The sequence below is a fragment of the Mus musculus genome, chromosome 19 (assembly GCF_000001635.26).
Source record: "Mus musculus strain C57BL/6J chromosome 19, GRCm38.p6 C57BL/6J".
In the NCBI taxonomy this organism is placed as follows: Eukaryota; Metazoa; Chordata; class Mammalia; order Rodentia; family Muridae; genus Mus; species Mus musculus.
Genome location: NC_000085.6, coordinates 56,639,209 through 56,654,107, shown reverse-complemented (window position 1 = coordinate 56,654,107; position 14,899 = coordinate 56,639,209).

Here is a 14,899-nt window from a genome sequence, read left to right as displayed (position 1 = left end):
GCCATAGCTGACACCCAAAGGTAGCACGCTAAAGTGGGAGCAGCTCCAAGAGCGGACTCCAGGGCTCTAGTCTGCATTCTGTTGACCTAAGCAACTGAAAGGACACACTTGTTTCCCCTCACACCCTTGAGGGAAGTCAAGGCAGGAACTCAAACAGGTGGGAGTCCTAGAAAGAGACGTGAAGCAGACATTATGGAGGGATAGTGTGTGCTTGCTTGCTCCTTCAGCCTTGCTTCCCTTGAACTCCTATACAGCCTAGGTACAGTGCCGCCCACAGTGGACCAGTCCTTCTCACATCAGTCACCAATCTTCTGAGGTTCCCTTTCACCAGCTGACTCTAAGTTGACAGTCAGACTATGTCCCAGTTGCATCGGTAGAGGAGGTCATTAAAACAAATGCTGACCCCAGGTAGGGTGGCCGGAGATGGGGATGGAGCAGTAGAACTTCCATGAGTTTCAGGACAGACTGGTCTACTTAGTCAGTTCCAGTCAGGTGAGAATAAACAAGGCTACCTCTGTCAGAGGACAGTGAGTAGGAAGTATGACCTTGCCAGCTCCCTGCTGAAAACAGAGCTGGACTGCACAGCGAGCGATGTCTTCTCTGACTGACAGTGACATCTTTATTTAGTAATCAACGAGGGGGAGAGCCATAAGCATGCACCTAGCTTCCTCTCAGATACACAGTGTTTCACAGCGCACATGCCACGCCACAGGGCTTCACTGGGCTGTGGTGAACTGAGTCCCGAAGAAACAGGTAAAAGACCTCCAGGAAATACGATGTAGACGAGGGAATCAGTGGAAGGTCAGCTAATTAGGCTGGGATTACTCTGCTCCCCGTTTGTCAGGAGTGATGAGTGTCACTCAGGATTTGGGGAGCTGTAATCACCCACTTCCCCTGACACTCCCTCAGCTTTAGCCCTTCCATCAGCCAGAATGAAAGCACTGTGCTAAAAATGAGTCTGAAAATCTTCTCACAGAGTTGTCTTTGTGGGGCCAGTGCCATGCCTGATATGCCAGAGGGATTAATTGTTCTCAGGGTTTCTGTTTGCAAACCCCACCCCCCAGCTTTGCAAACACCCCAAGGTCGTGTTTATCGGATCAATCTATTGTAATGTAGCTCTGGGGTGATCATTTCAGAATGAGCTTCAGGAGCTAATTAAGAAGGGGATCACCAGCCTACCACCCCCCCCCCACCTCCGTCCCCAAATTTAACCAGAGACATCTCCAAGTAAGGAAAATGCTGTCAAAGTTCCAGAAGCCTGGAAGGGAACTGCCTCCAAAGCCAATCTGATTTAAATCGGAAGGAGAACCTAACCAGGACACAGAGCCCTGGTCTATCTACTGTAGACACCACAAGAGCCCTTAGGCTCAGAAGCAACCGGAAAAGCGATAGCAAACAGAGTCCGTGATCCGACTCGTTATACCGAGAGAATTTACTGTTATTTTAGCACCTGCTACCAGAACAAACCAGTGACCTTGTGAACTGACCTGTGAAATGACATTGATTTAATACAGGGCATAAGAATGTAAAAATTAACCCGAGGACAGACATTCCACAGTTCCTTTGCCTGAGCACAGTGCTTCGAGGACTGACCACACACTTTGTAAAAAAAAAAAAAAAAAAAAACCTACTTCTGACTCCCCCTCCCCCGACACCTCCTAACACATCCCCCTCCCTCCTTCATAATCTCCTCTCTTTATTTTTTATAACCGGCTGTGTCCCATTAGTGCCGCCCGCATGCACACGGGCGTGAGGCCACCCACCGAACCATGAACAACCTATCAGCAGCCGCACTTCTGAAGTAAAAAAAAAAAAAAAAAAAAAAAAAAAAAATGACTCCCCTCTCCCAGGCAGCTGTCAGCTGCCAGTAGCTCCTTAGCCAAGGGTGGGGCGTCAGGAGCCCTCCCCAGTCTGGGCTGGAATGTTGACTGGCTTGAGTCCTTACAGGGCTTGCATGCCTGTAACTATATACACAGCCATGTCAAGTCCAGAAAACAGCTGTTCACAGCACTCCTCCTCTGGCTGCTATATTCTTTCTGCCCTTGGTCCAGAGGCTTCCCAAGTGTTGGAGAGGGCGGTGACATCCAAGTCCGATGCGCTCGCCACTAATGCTCAGTGCTTTGGCCAGTAGAAGTCCCTGTAGTAACTGCTGTTCATTGCAGAATGAAGCTTCTCTGACCAAGGCTGAGAGCAACGCTAATCTATGGTTTAAACATAAGACTTTAGAAGGCAGTTTGACTTGTCTGTTTTGCAAAACAATAATAGTACCTACCAGCTTCCCTCTGGCTTAAACTTCCACAGACATGACGTTTGACTAGGTTTACAGTACAGGCATGAATTCCCTCCTGTGGAGTAGGTCCAAGCAGGAAGTGGTTGGTTACTCTCATACTTGCCCACCAACTTGTAAGGAAACCATTCTTACATGGAGAAGTCTGGCTTCCTGTAGTCGTCAGCACTGCAGTCTCTCTGGGGAATCCCACTTTCCCCTAACCTGGAACAAGGTTGACATGAGTCTGAGAGAAGACGGTGCAATGCCAGACAACCTCATACCCACACCTTTAAAGAGCCAAAACCACCACTAACCAAAACAAACCAAACCAAACCAAAACCAGCTATGGATGATGGCACAGACCGCAATCCCAGCTCCTTGGGAGCCTAAAGCAGGAAGATCAACATTTTAAGACCTGTCTGGACAACTGTACCTCAAAATGAAAAGTAAAATCAAGGCTGGAGATATCTTTATGGGCCCGGTTCTGATTTCTGATCTCTAAACTCTAAAATAGTGTGTGTTAAGCCACAAAATTGTTTTTAACTTGGCAATAAATATATTAGATGAGCAATCTAGGGCCCTGGTCCAAGCTAACATGCCCTCAAAAGCTATAAAAGCATTGCTTAGATACTTGAAGGTTGTTTATAAATGATACGTGGGGAAATCGGGGATTCTTGTGAAATATGGCTGCGGGTTTCCACATAATGAGAATTTATCTATTTGAGGCTCAAAGCTTTGTTTAAAGTTTTATACATGTTTTTGAACATTTTTAATAAAAATTAAAGCCTTTCTTAATTTGATAGGTATTATCTATCTATCTATCTATCTCATAAATGCCTTCATATATCTATCCTTATACACTCCTTAATATTTCTATATATAGTACACACATACACACATTCTATCCAACTGAAATGGAACATGCTGAACTTTACTTAACATCCTCCTGACATATGGGAAAACTCCTGGCTTTGAATATTAACTATCACCCAACTCTATGACAAAACTCCTGTGTTTGAGCATCAGAAAAATCCCATGAGCTACAGACTTTCTGACAAGATCCTAATTTTAGATATTCTGTACTCTTTCCTTATTTTCATCAAACTAACTTTCCTGGGTTTTTTTTTTTTTCAGCTCAAATACTATGGTCAGTGATTATAAAATCATTTTGACAATAAATGTTCCCAATCTACTGACTTACAGGGAACTCTAAACTCTGCGTTTCCTGCTTATGTTAAAAAGAAATAAAATATTTTACAGCTTCTTGTTATTTTTCAACCCTGACAAAGAACTTTCTGCATAGATTTTTTTTTCCAGTCAGTAAATTGACTTGTGGGTCACTGGCAGGGGAGATAAGAAGCCAAGGCCTCAAGATGTTGACTGACACTGGTGTTAAAGGCATCTGACCTCTAACAGAGCCGTGATAGAACTCAAATCCCTTAGAACTTGAACTTTGACCTAGCAGACCTGTCACTCTGCTCTTAGCTTGAGTCATGGACCCTGAATCTCTCCCAGAGAACCTTCACACCAGAGAAGCGACGCTCCAGCATGGTTGCCATCTCACGTCTCCATCCTATAATGTTTATTGGCTACCCAAGGTCAGAAGACCCGCAGGAACAACGGCCACCAAGCCCTCAACACAACCATCTTCAAAGGCCACTGGAGAAGTTCCATGTCTTAGAAGTCTTTGCAGCTGCCAAGGTCACCACCTGCTCAGACGACTTCATTTCCAGCGGGTGATTTGGCTGGAACTGGTTCAGTTCTGCAGATGAGCTTATTGACCTATATGATCCATGGTCCAATTACAACTCCATGGCCACCAATCAACAAAAGGTGTCACCAAGCCTATGGGTATAGAGCTAGTCACCTCTGAGTTTACTTAGCTTGGCTACAGCAGGGAAGGGGTGGAGTGTGTGTGTGTGTGTGTGTGTGTGTGTGTGTGTGTGTGTATGACTATGTGAACTGTGTAGGACTGGAAGAGTTGTACTCCATCACGTCTGTATATGTGTGTATAGCGTGTGCATGTTTCTATTGTGGCGCTCTGCGGTTCTGTGACTGTAATCCGGTATGAGAGCGCACATATACATGTATGTATAGTGAGTGCACTTCACTTGTGCAACAGATGAGAACAGAAGGAAGAAGAAAAAGGTAACAGACAGACAGAAGACATTCTACAGCTAGAATCAGTTATAAGGACAGCTATGAGTGACAGAGGCCAAAGACAGAGAACAGGAGGCAAGAAAACGGAACACAAGAAGGGAGAGCCGGTCAGGAGCAAGGCCTCCTCAGACCGGTGTATGAAAGGCAGTAGATGCAGAAGCTTGCAGGCGAACAATGCCCGCTTTGTCATTTTTCTGTCTCATTGTCTGCAGTCTGAGACTACCTCCACGGAAGGTGGTTCTGTCCATTTCTATAGCCTCCTTGCCAATCCCAGGGTTTTATTTCCTAACAACTAGCAACAGCCAACAAAGGAAGCCACCTTGTCCTCTGCCTCAACAAGGTAAACAGTGGCTGTCCCCAGTCTGCCCCCCATCCCAGATCACATACAGGTAGGGTAAGGGCCTTGCAGAGAAGCTGGGAGGGTGGGATTGAAGAGAACGGGGTCTGAAAACAAATGGCTGCCAGGCCTAGCACTTACTGCGGAGCAGTGACAGATGAGAGATGATAACACAAGGGGCGTGCCTCTAGCAAGAAGGCTGGGGAGGAAGGACTTAGAATCACTGTGCTTCTTAGAAAGGGGACTTTCTCTGTTGGGTTTGGGTCTCCTTGTAGCAGATGGGGTTACATTAGGCTAGGCCTCTGGTCCCCAAAGTCCTTGAGAGATCCTAGAGGGATCCAGAGTGTCCCTTTAGCACCTGTGTGTGAGGCTGGATGAGGCAGGTCACAATCTCCCCATGGCACCAACCTGGCCTGCCTTGGTTTGAAGATCGTAAAGTCTTTCCCCCTGGGCCCCCCAGTGCTAGCACCTTATGACTGTTTAGAGGTGCTTTTGTTGAGGCCATGAGACAGTTGACAGTGAACTTTGGCAGAGTAGACTCCTTGATTCCTGTGATTTAGGGTCCTCACTGGCTGGCCCCTAGTACCCCAAAATGTTGTGTACCCTTAGATGCTGACTCCTGGAGATTGAGAAGCCCCAGTCACCATGGGCTGACTAAAGTGTGGCAAGGCCTGGTATTCAGTAATGAAGAAGCAGAGAGGATTCTACCACACGAGTCTGTGCTGCTCTGTTTCCCGTAAGTTCTGAAAGAGCAAAGGGAAGCCCGGATGTGATGATCAAGGTTCCCACTATGACAGTGGCCACACCTATACCTTCATTCTGGCTTCATGTTGTTTGCCACAGCATCTCCAATGATCTCGTCCTATCCTAACACGCCACCCACTTTGTCAACAAACAGCCACTGTCTCTCAGATCTTCAAGCACAAGTCATCCCTAAACTCTTAAGCTATTTCAAATGTCACAGCAGGCCGGCCACTGTGTATCCCATGAAGATCGTAAATCAAGCAATCAAACAACAACAACAACAACAATAACAACAGCAGCAACAAAACCTGGACAATCATTAGTCAAGTTTTCTGTGAGCCATTCTCTTTGCTATAGGAGCTGCAGGGCAGGGTAAGGGGCCCCTAACCTCTGGAATGAATGGCTTGGATGAAGGCATTCACAACCAGATCACCCCCACCTCCACCCCCACCCCTCCACACCCTCACCCCCACCACCTACTAAATGACCACAGGCTCCAAAGACAGGTGGACAAATCTGTCAAATAAAAAATAATATATACCAAAAAAAAAAAAAAAAAAACTTCATCCTGTCCCAGCAGACTGTGAAGCAAAAACAGATGCAAACGGCAGAGCTGTAACCCATCCAAGAAGATTCTAAATGTTTAACTGTCTGCCTGGTGCTGATTCTCATCAGAGGGAGTCTCACAATATGGGGTTTTGCAGGCAGCCAGCTCACACATACAGTTATTTTTCTCTGGTTTTTAAAGAAGCGCTATGCGCATGTTTTCATGTCTACTCTCAAGCTGCCTTTTGGTAAATCGTTATTTACCTTAAGTCCCAGACTCCCTTTTCACACTGGAAAGTTCTTTGCTGGAATCATCTCAAAGCCAGGAAACCTCTTCCTAATTGGACTGTAGTTTATTTCTGTCTCTAGAAGCAACCACTTCAGATCACTAGCCTGTGGGTGGTTTGCATACGCGCGTCATGCAGATGTTACACTCTTGCAGAAGATAGCTAGCCACTCTCTCTCACCATGCAGGGCCTTCCTCCCAAGATGATGTGATGTAAGAAGTCAGCCCCACTAAGGGAAGTGGTAGCCAGGTGATGAGTCAGCTCAGAGGCCTCTCTTGCCCCAAATGATGTCATGGCAACCACCTGAGAATGCTCCAGTGGCCTCAGGTCACAACTCAGCTTTATCTGAAAAACCTGCCTTAGCTCCTCCTTTCTTCACCATTATGAAAGGCTGTCTCCCTCACAACTCACATGTCTGGGGATCCTGTCTCAGGCTCTGCTCTGGCCCTGGACTTAAAATAATGTAGAAGAATTTTATTCCAGCAACATGGCTGATCTGGCAAGGGATCACATCCAAAGACCTAGATCTTTGAGATCTGACTGGAATGTAAACACACCACACACCGTTGATCCCTCTCGCTGGAATAGATGTGCCCTTAGTACACATTATTTAAGGTAAAATTGGTTTGTAGAAGAAGGCAGCCATGTTTGAAAGGGTTGTCTAATGAGGGCCAGACAAAGTGACCGATCAGAGAAAGATTTGACAGAATCGGTCAGAGATAGGATATGCCCAACTATGATAGGAACGGCACAGGAAAGAGGCTATTTGAGAATAGCACAGTGAGAGAGAGAGTCAGTCAGTTGGGAGGCAGTGCAAAGGAATTGAGTCTGTGAGTCTGTGCAGTTCAGTGTAGGTTAGCAGAGACCGTTGAAGCCAGAGAATAAGAAGGAGCCAGAAGATTAGAACAGATTGCCAGAGTTCGTTTGAGGCCAAGCAGAGCAATTCCGTGAGAAGCTGAGAGAAGCCAGATTGGATCAGTCAGCTTGGAGAGGAGTTCAAGCCAGAGCAGCTGAGTTGAAACAGCCAGTCAGAGTTTAGAAAGAACTAGAGAGGGGGAGGTTACTTAGCAGTAAGCCTCTGTGATGACAATTACATCAGGCAAAATAGAAGATACTTTTGTAAAACAGTGCAGGAATCCAAGTTGCGATGGTTCTGGAGAGCCTCCAGTCGGAAGGACTTTTAGCTGGCGTCATAGATGGTCCATAGTTGCCCTATGGTAGTCCCTCTTCTTTAGTTCCTTTTAGAGGTTTAGCTTGTCTGGCAGAAGCAAGTCAGAGTGTCTCCACTCAGGCATCAAGCAGGAAGGCAGGTCTTGAGTACACGTGCCTTGACTTCAATGAATGGATTCTTCCTAAGGGGTAATCCCTTACCCGATGACCCATTTTGATCCCTGGAACCAACAACTGAAAGAGAGAACTGACTCCCTAATGTTGTCCTATGACTTACACATACACACCAGGACATGCCTGTGCCTACACTGACACACACACACACACACACACACACACACACACACACACACACCATAACAAATTTTAAAAAAACTGAATAAAGAAGACTCCAAAACAGTATCACTAACTGGGAACAAACTTCAGACACACAAATTTCACATCCAACCCATAAGAGCCTCCATCACTGACAGGCTTGAGGCAGACTTAAGGCTATAGCGCAAGGCAGGGCAGACACGTGAAGGGCCATGCAGATGGGCTGTCCCTTACCAGACCATGACCATAGTCTGAAACTCTCCCTTAGAGATTCAGTGGATGGAACCATGAAGCTGAAACACAATGTGCTTTATTATGCTGTCAGCTGTTAGCACTTTCATGGGAATATTTTTGTTCCAGATCCCGATGTGGCAATTAGTCCATGAAGCACTGGCTAGGGAAGAAAGTTAAGACCAGAATAGAAATGTGGGATCAGGCAGCTGTGCCACGGGCTGGGGTGATGCAAGGAGCCATTAGACAAGGTCTGGCTTCTCCCGGATTGGCCATCTATCTCCTAGTGATGGGGTTCTTATGGCTGGATGCAAAATGTCTCCCACAGGTTCGTATGCTTGAATGTTTTATTTAAACTGTTGTTGTTGTTGTTACTGTGTGGTGGTGTTGGGGTGGAGTGCAAGCAAGCCGCTATGATGTACATGTAGTTGTCAGCAGACAACATTCCGAAGCCTGTTCTTCTGCCCTGAGTTCCAGGAATCAAACTCTAGTGGTCAGACTTGTGCGGTAAGCATGTCTATATGCTGAGCCACTTCTCTGGCCTGAGCTTGTGCAGCCTTCAGGAGGAGATGGGGCCTAGTTGGGAAGCAATGCTTCACTGAGGGGTGGGACATGAAGGTTGTTGGCCCTCCTGGCTTCTGACTTCATGATGGGCGCTATCCCCTGAACCCTTTCTCCCTTAAGTAACCTCTGTCCAATGTTTGGTAGAGTCACGGTGCCAGTAAACCATGGCACGCTCCTGCTTCCCTACATCAGAACGATTCAATGATGGACACACGACAGGAACAGAATATGTTTGTTCTCAGCACAAAGGCACACATCTTATCATCCAACGGAGTGGAAGTACCCAGGATAAACGAATTCACAGAAACAACATCGAACAGTGGTTTCCAGGGGTCTGAGAAGGAATGAGTCATGAACAAGTTCTGTATATCTGTTGCCCAACAGTTGGAATATGTAGTAAATATGATGGAACTGAATATTGAAACACTGGTGGTGGCAAATGTTATATCGTATATATTTTGTTATAATTCTAAATAATTTTAAGTGTGTGTGCTTCAAAGGCAGTTTCCAACCTCTTGTTGAGTACACCCATGGGAGCTGTTTGCTTCTGACTCCCTTGGCAATCCCCCACCCTAAGAGGAAAGTTTTAAAAAATAAAATAAAATAAAATAAATAACTACCCATTTTCAAATTCACCCACGTTCCAAAATTTTGAATATTGATAATTTTTTCCAGAATGGAGTTATTCCCAGCCCCACCCTGACTCCACAGTCCACTCCACTCGCTCTGTTCTGGAAGTCTCTGCTGCTCTCTGCTCTCCCAGTCCCTCTTCCAATCCCTCCCCCCTTTGAGTTTCATTTTTTTCCTTTCAGGATATTCTTCTAGCTCTCTGTCTGTTGCTGTGATAAGACACAGTGACCCAAAGCAACTTGGGAGAGGAAGGGAAGAAAGGGTTTGTTTCACTTCACTGCCCTTCAATGAATGAAGTTGGGGCAAGAACTCAAGCAGAGGCTGGAGGTGGGAACCATGGAGGGTGCTGCTCATTGCCCTGTTCACTGGCTCGCTCAGCAAGCTCTCTTGTAGAGCACTTGCCTACTTGTCTAGGGATGGCTCCACCCACAGTGGGCTGGACCATCTGATGTCAGTCTTGAATCAAGACAGTCTCTCACAGACTTGCCCACAGGCCGGTCTGATCTGGGCAATCCCTCCATTGGGGTTCCCTCTTCCCAGGTGTACTGGCTAATTTTGTGTCAACTTGACACAGCTGGAGTTATCACAGAGAAAGGAGCTTCAGTTGAGGAAATGCCTTCATGAGATCCAACTGTAAGGCATTTTCTCAATTAGTGATCAAGGGGGGAAGGCCCCTTGTGGGTGAGACCCTCTCTGGGCTGGTAATCTTGGTTCTATAAGAGAGCAGGCTGAGCAAGCCAGGAGAAGCAAGCCAGTAAAGAACATCCCTCCATGGCCTCTGCATCAGCTCCTGCTTTCTGACCTGCTTGAGTTCCAGTCCTGCATCCTTTGGTGATCAACAGCAGTATGGAAATGTAAGCTGAATAAACCCCTTCCTCCCCAACTTGCTTCTTGGTCATGATGTTTGTACAGGAATAGAAACCCTGACTAAGACACCAGGTGATTCTAGATGTGTCAAGTTGGCAATAAAAGTTCATTCTTACCATCCCGAGCACGTTCCTTTGCGCTGCCCCGTGCTTCAGGGAGCTCACGGGTCTTCATTCTCACTACTGGAGCAGAAGAAAGCTCAAGACTGATTTTGATTGATTTCTTCTTAGTCAAGTTAGGGGACAGAATGGGATAGAAATAGGACCCTGTGGAGGAATGAATGGAATGGGAAGGAGATGGCAAACCCCTCTCCTATGCAGAGTTTCCCTCTTTCAAATCAGTGTACTGGTGTGATTGTGTGTGTGTGTGTGTGTGTGTGTGTGTGTGACTCTGTGTGTGCACACATGTGTATGTGACTATGTGTAACTGTGTGTGTAACTCTGTGTGTGTGTGATTGTGTGTGTAACTCTGTGTGTAACTCTGTGTGCACTCATGTGTGTGCATGCAAGTGTGTGTTTGACTGTGTGTGTTTGTGTGTGTATGTGTGACTGTGTGTGTGCACGTATGCATGCATGCAAGAATGTGTATGGCTTTATGTGTGACTGTGTGTGACTCTGTGTGTGTATGTGTGATTGTGTATGTCTATGTGTGTATGACTGTGTGTGTGCATGTATATGTGTGACCCTGTGTGTGTGCATGCAAGCATGTGTATGTGTTTACATGACTGTGTGACTGTGTGTCTGTGTATGTGACTCTGTCTGTGACTGTGTGTATATGTGTGTGTGTGACATATGTGCATGTGTGTATGTTTATGTGTCTGTGTGTGTTGGGAACAGAATAAAGGGAGGCTCGGGGGGGGCACTAGGGGAAGTGGGGGAAGGGAAAAGAGGCCCACACCCCGCCAGAGTTTCCCTATCCTCTGGTCAGTCAGGCGTGGGAGGGCTGCTACCTACCCTATCCACTCATCCCTGGGTGGGCATTCCTCTATCCCACTCTTCAGGGGGTGACCAAGGGGCAGCCCTGCCTGGGGACCCCAGAGCTACTTTGCTAAAGCTCCAGGGTTGCAGGAGAGAGGGAATTGGGGAAGAAGTTCCCAGACCAGAGTGTGCAGCGGTCCTTGATGGAGCAGAGACTCTCTATGGTTTAAGAGCTTTATTATAGAAATGCAGGGGAAAGAGAGAAGAGGGGGGAGGCTAGAAGAAAGAAAGAGAAAGAGGGAGAGAGGAGAGGAAGGAAGAAGACAAAGAGAAATGGGAGAGGAGAGAGAAGTGAGAGAAGTGAGAGGTAAAGGGAGAAAGGAGTAAGAGAGTGAGGTGGGGGCCTAACAGCCCCTTTTATGGTCTTCACTGTTGCTAGGTAACTGGGGAGGAGTTTAGCCTGAAGGTCAGAAGCTTGGGCCATTGCTTACATGACTACTGACCATGCTTCTCTTGTGGGGGCTGTGGGAGGTGGCACCTTAGGCAGGGGCCAGAGTTCCAGGAGCACAAGGGAACGCCTACAGTGTCATGTAGGTGAATTATAACCATCGGGGTTCAGACCTCAGCTCAACTCGATACCAGCCTGCAATTCCCCACATGTGTGTGCACATGTGTGTGCATGCAAGCATGTGTATGTGACTGTGTGTGTGTGTGACTGTGTGTATGTGTGTTTATGTGTGTGACTCTGTGTGTGCACATGTATGTGCATGCAAGCATGTGTATGTGACTGTGTGTGACTCTGTGTGTGTGCACATGTGTGTGCATATAAGCATGTATATGTATTTGGGAACACACACTAGGCTATACATGCATAAGTGAGGGCCAAGGTAGAACTCAGGTATCTTCATCCATGTTCTCCACTGTAGTTTTGAGTCAGGGTCTCTCTGAACTTGGAGATCATTGATTTTGCTGCATTACCTCCATCCTCCTGATCTCTGCCTCCCAGTACTGGGGCTAGAGGAGTGTGCTGTCACAGCTGGGCTTTTACATGGACCCTGGGATCTGAACTCAGGTCCTCATGCTTGTGTAGTACATGTTTTTCTGAGCCTTCCCCCAGCCCCAGAACTCTCACCCTTATCTTAGTGAAGTTCCTGTTGCTCTGATGAAAGACAACAACCCAAGCAATTTATAAAAGAAAGCATTTAGTTGTGCTCAAAGTTACAGAGGAAAGCCATGGCAACAGCAACATGCTCACATCTTAAGCTCTAAGCAGGAGGCATGGAGCACAATGGGAATGGTTTTAGTCTTTGGAAACCTCAAAGCCCACCTCCGGTGACACACCTCCTCCAGCAAGGCCACATCTCTTGCGTGAGCCCTGACGCAAGAACGACACTGCAACAGGATCCTTCTGCACACATTTATTGGGAGAGCTTGATTGCAGAGGCGAAGAGACCTCAAGCCCAGAACTGGTGCTGCTTATATAGGCCTAGGAGAGGCATGTCTCACACCCGGATTGGTTGTGCTTGGGTTATGCTTACAACCTCATTTGCATGCCTACATCTGATTGGTTAACTTCTCTCTCATCTGAATGGTTAACTTCTCTCTCATCTGATTGGTTAACGTCTCTCTCATCTGATTGGTTAATTTTGGTTAATCCTCAAAACCTCATCTTGGCAAAAGAACTTTACTGCCTATGTATGCGTGGTGGCCAGCAGAAGCCAGTGCCACCCTGCAACGGCACATGTGGCTTCCCACACACACCTCCTAATCCTTCCTAAACGTTTCTGCCAAATGGGAACCAGGATTCAAATACAAAAACCCATGGGACCATTCCCACCCAAGTCACCACAATCCTTTATTTCTCAGATATCACTCGTTTGGATCTGTGTTCTTTTCAGTCACCACCACTTCCTTTGGAAAGTGTTGCAAACACAATTCCATAGACCATATTAAATCCCACTGTGTACAAGATGTCACCCAAGTGTTAGAAACGCCATCTGCCTTCTTGTGCTTATGGTCTGGGGAAAGGAACCAAGCGGTGGAGTCATATTCCCAGGTCAAGCACAGCCTGTTCTTTCTGCCTTAGAGATCTAAGGAAGGATGCAGGGGTCTCCAGATGCAGCTAGTTTATAAGTGTGGAACTGTTTTTCTGAGGATTGATGTCCCTTGCTTCTCCAGTAGGTAAGGGGATAAAAGGGGAGATCTAATGACTATTGGAGACAGGACAATTCCTCAGTGTGGGGGTGTCCCCACCTTCCAGAACATTCAGCAGTCCTGATTCTAGGCACCAAATGCTGGAAGATCTTCAGTGATCTTCCATGAGTCCCCACATACTTTCAGCCACCTGACCAGGAGCCTCCAGGTCACAGAGGATGTCCAGTTCCTTTCCAGTTGTCTCTTTTCATGACTCTGGGTATTGCCCCATGACCCTTAGAGCCTGGAGCTGAGGAGGAGCTCAGACACCATGGAATGGTTACTTGAGGGAACGCAGGATAATGTATTGGGAGTCCTGTCCACCTTCCACTGCAGTCTGACCCAGCCAGGTCTCCATAGAGCCTGTAGAGTTTTAGCTACACATTAAAACTGTTGGGAACCCCATGGGGGATGGGGTAGGGTGGGGCTCTGGTTCCATGGACTGGTCCAAGTGCCTCAGGGAAGTCTGAGGCTAGGTACAACTGTTTCAGAGGAGCCAGATAGATTCTGGACTGGGGACTCCTACAACTGTTAAGAGTGCAGGAATTCTTCCAACGTCATGTTGGAACTCAAGCCCCCCAACAATTGTAGGAAGAAGCAGTTGGCACAGAAGGCTCTGCCTTCATGGAAGAGATTAGCGTCTTATAAAAGGGCAGGCAGGACATCAAGGCCCTCTCGAGCCTTCTGTCCTTTGCTATGTGTGAGGACTCTGTAGTCCTCCCTTCTGGAAGGCTTGGTAACTCTACTGCCATGGGAGCAGAGACTACCAGGAACAGACCAGGGCTGGTGCCATCCTAGATCTAACCCAAAGGATGTCCTGAGGGAAGCAGAGGAGGCAGGGAGGCTGTCTTAGTCAGGGTTCCTATTGCTGTGGTGAAACTCCATGATCAAAAGACAGTTGGGGAGGAAAGGGTTTATTCAGCTTCTCTATCAGTCCTTATCTCTAAAGGAAGTCAGGGCAGGACCCCAAACAGGTCAGGGACTTGCGGCATGCTGCTTACTGGCTTGCTCCTCATGGCTTGCTCAGCCTGCTTTCTTATAGAATCCAGGACCACCAGCCCAGGGATGGCATCTCCCACAAGAGACTGGGCCCTCTCCCATCAATCACTAATTAAGAAAATGACCTGTATGGATCTTATGAAGGAACATTCTCAATTAAGTTTCCCTCCTCTCAGATGACTTTAGCTTGTGTCAAGTTAATATTAGCCAGCACAATTACAGCCAACACAGGTGTGACTTAAGGATGTCCTAGGATGAAGAAATGATTTTAGGATTAAGGAACCACAGCGGTGTGAACCCCGGGATGAAAGGGTCCTGAAAGCAGGATAGTGTAGACCCGGCTCAGGGTTCTTTCTATCAGGCTGTTGGCTGCCTCTGCTTCTTTTTCCTCTTACCTCTCTTCATCCCTGTGACTGACAGGCGGTGGAGGAATAGAGACCGGTCAGAACCACTGCACTTCTCACTATAGGGATCACTTTATCAGCATAGCCTGATGCTACAGGCCTGCAACCCCAGCTTTTAGGGAAGCCAAAGCAGGATAATTTCTTTTCAAAGCCTGCTTGCGCTACAAAAGGAGTTCAAGTCCAACTAGAGGAACTTAGTGAGTCCTTATCCCAAAACAAAAAGTAAAGCACTCAGGGGTGTAGCTAGGGGAGGACTTGCCTAGAGG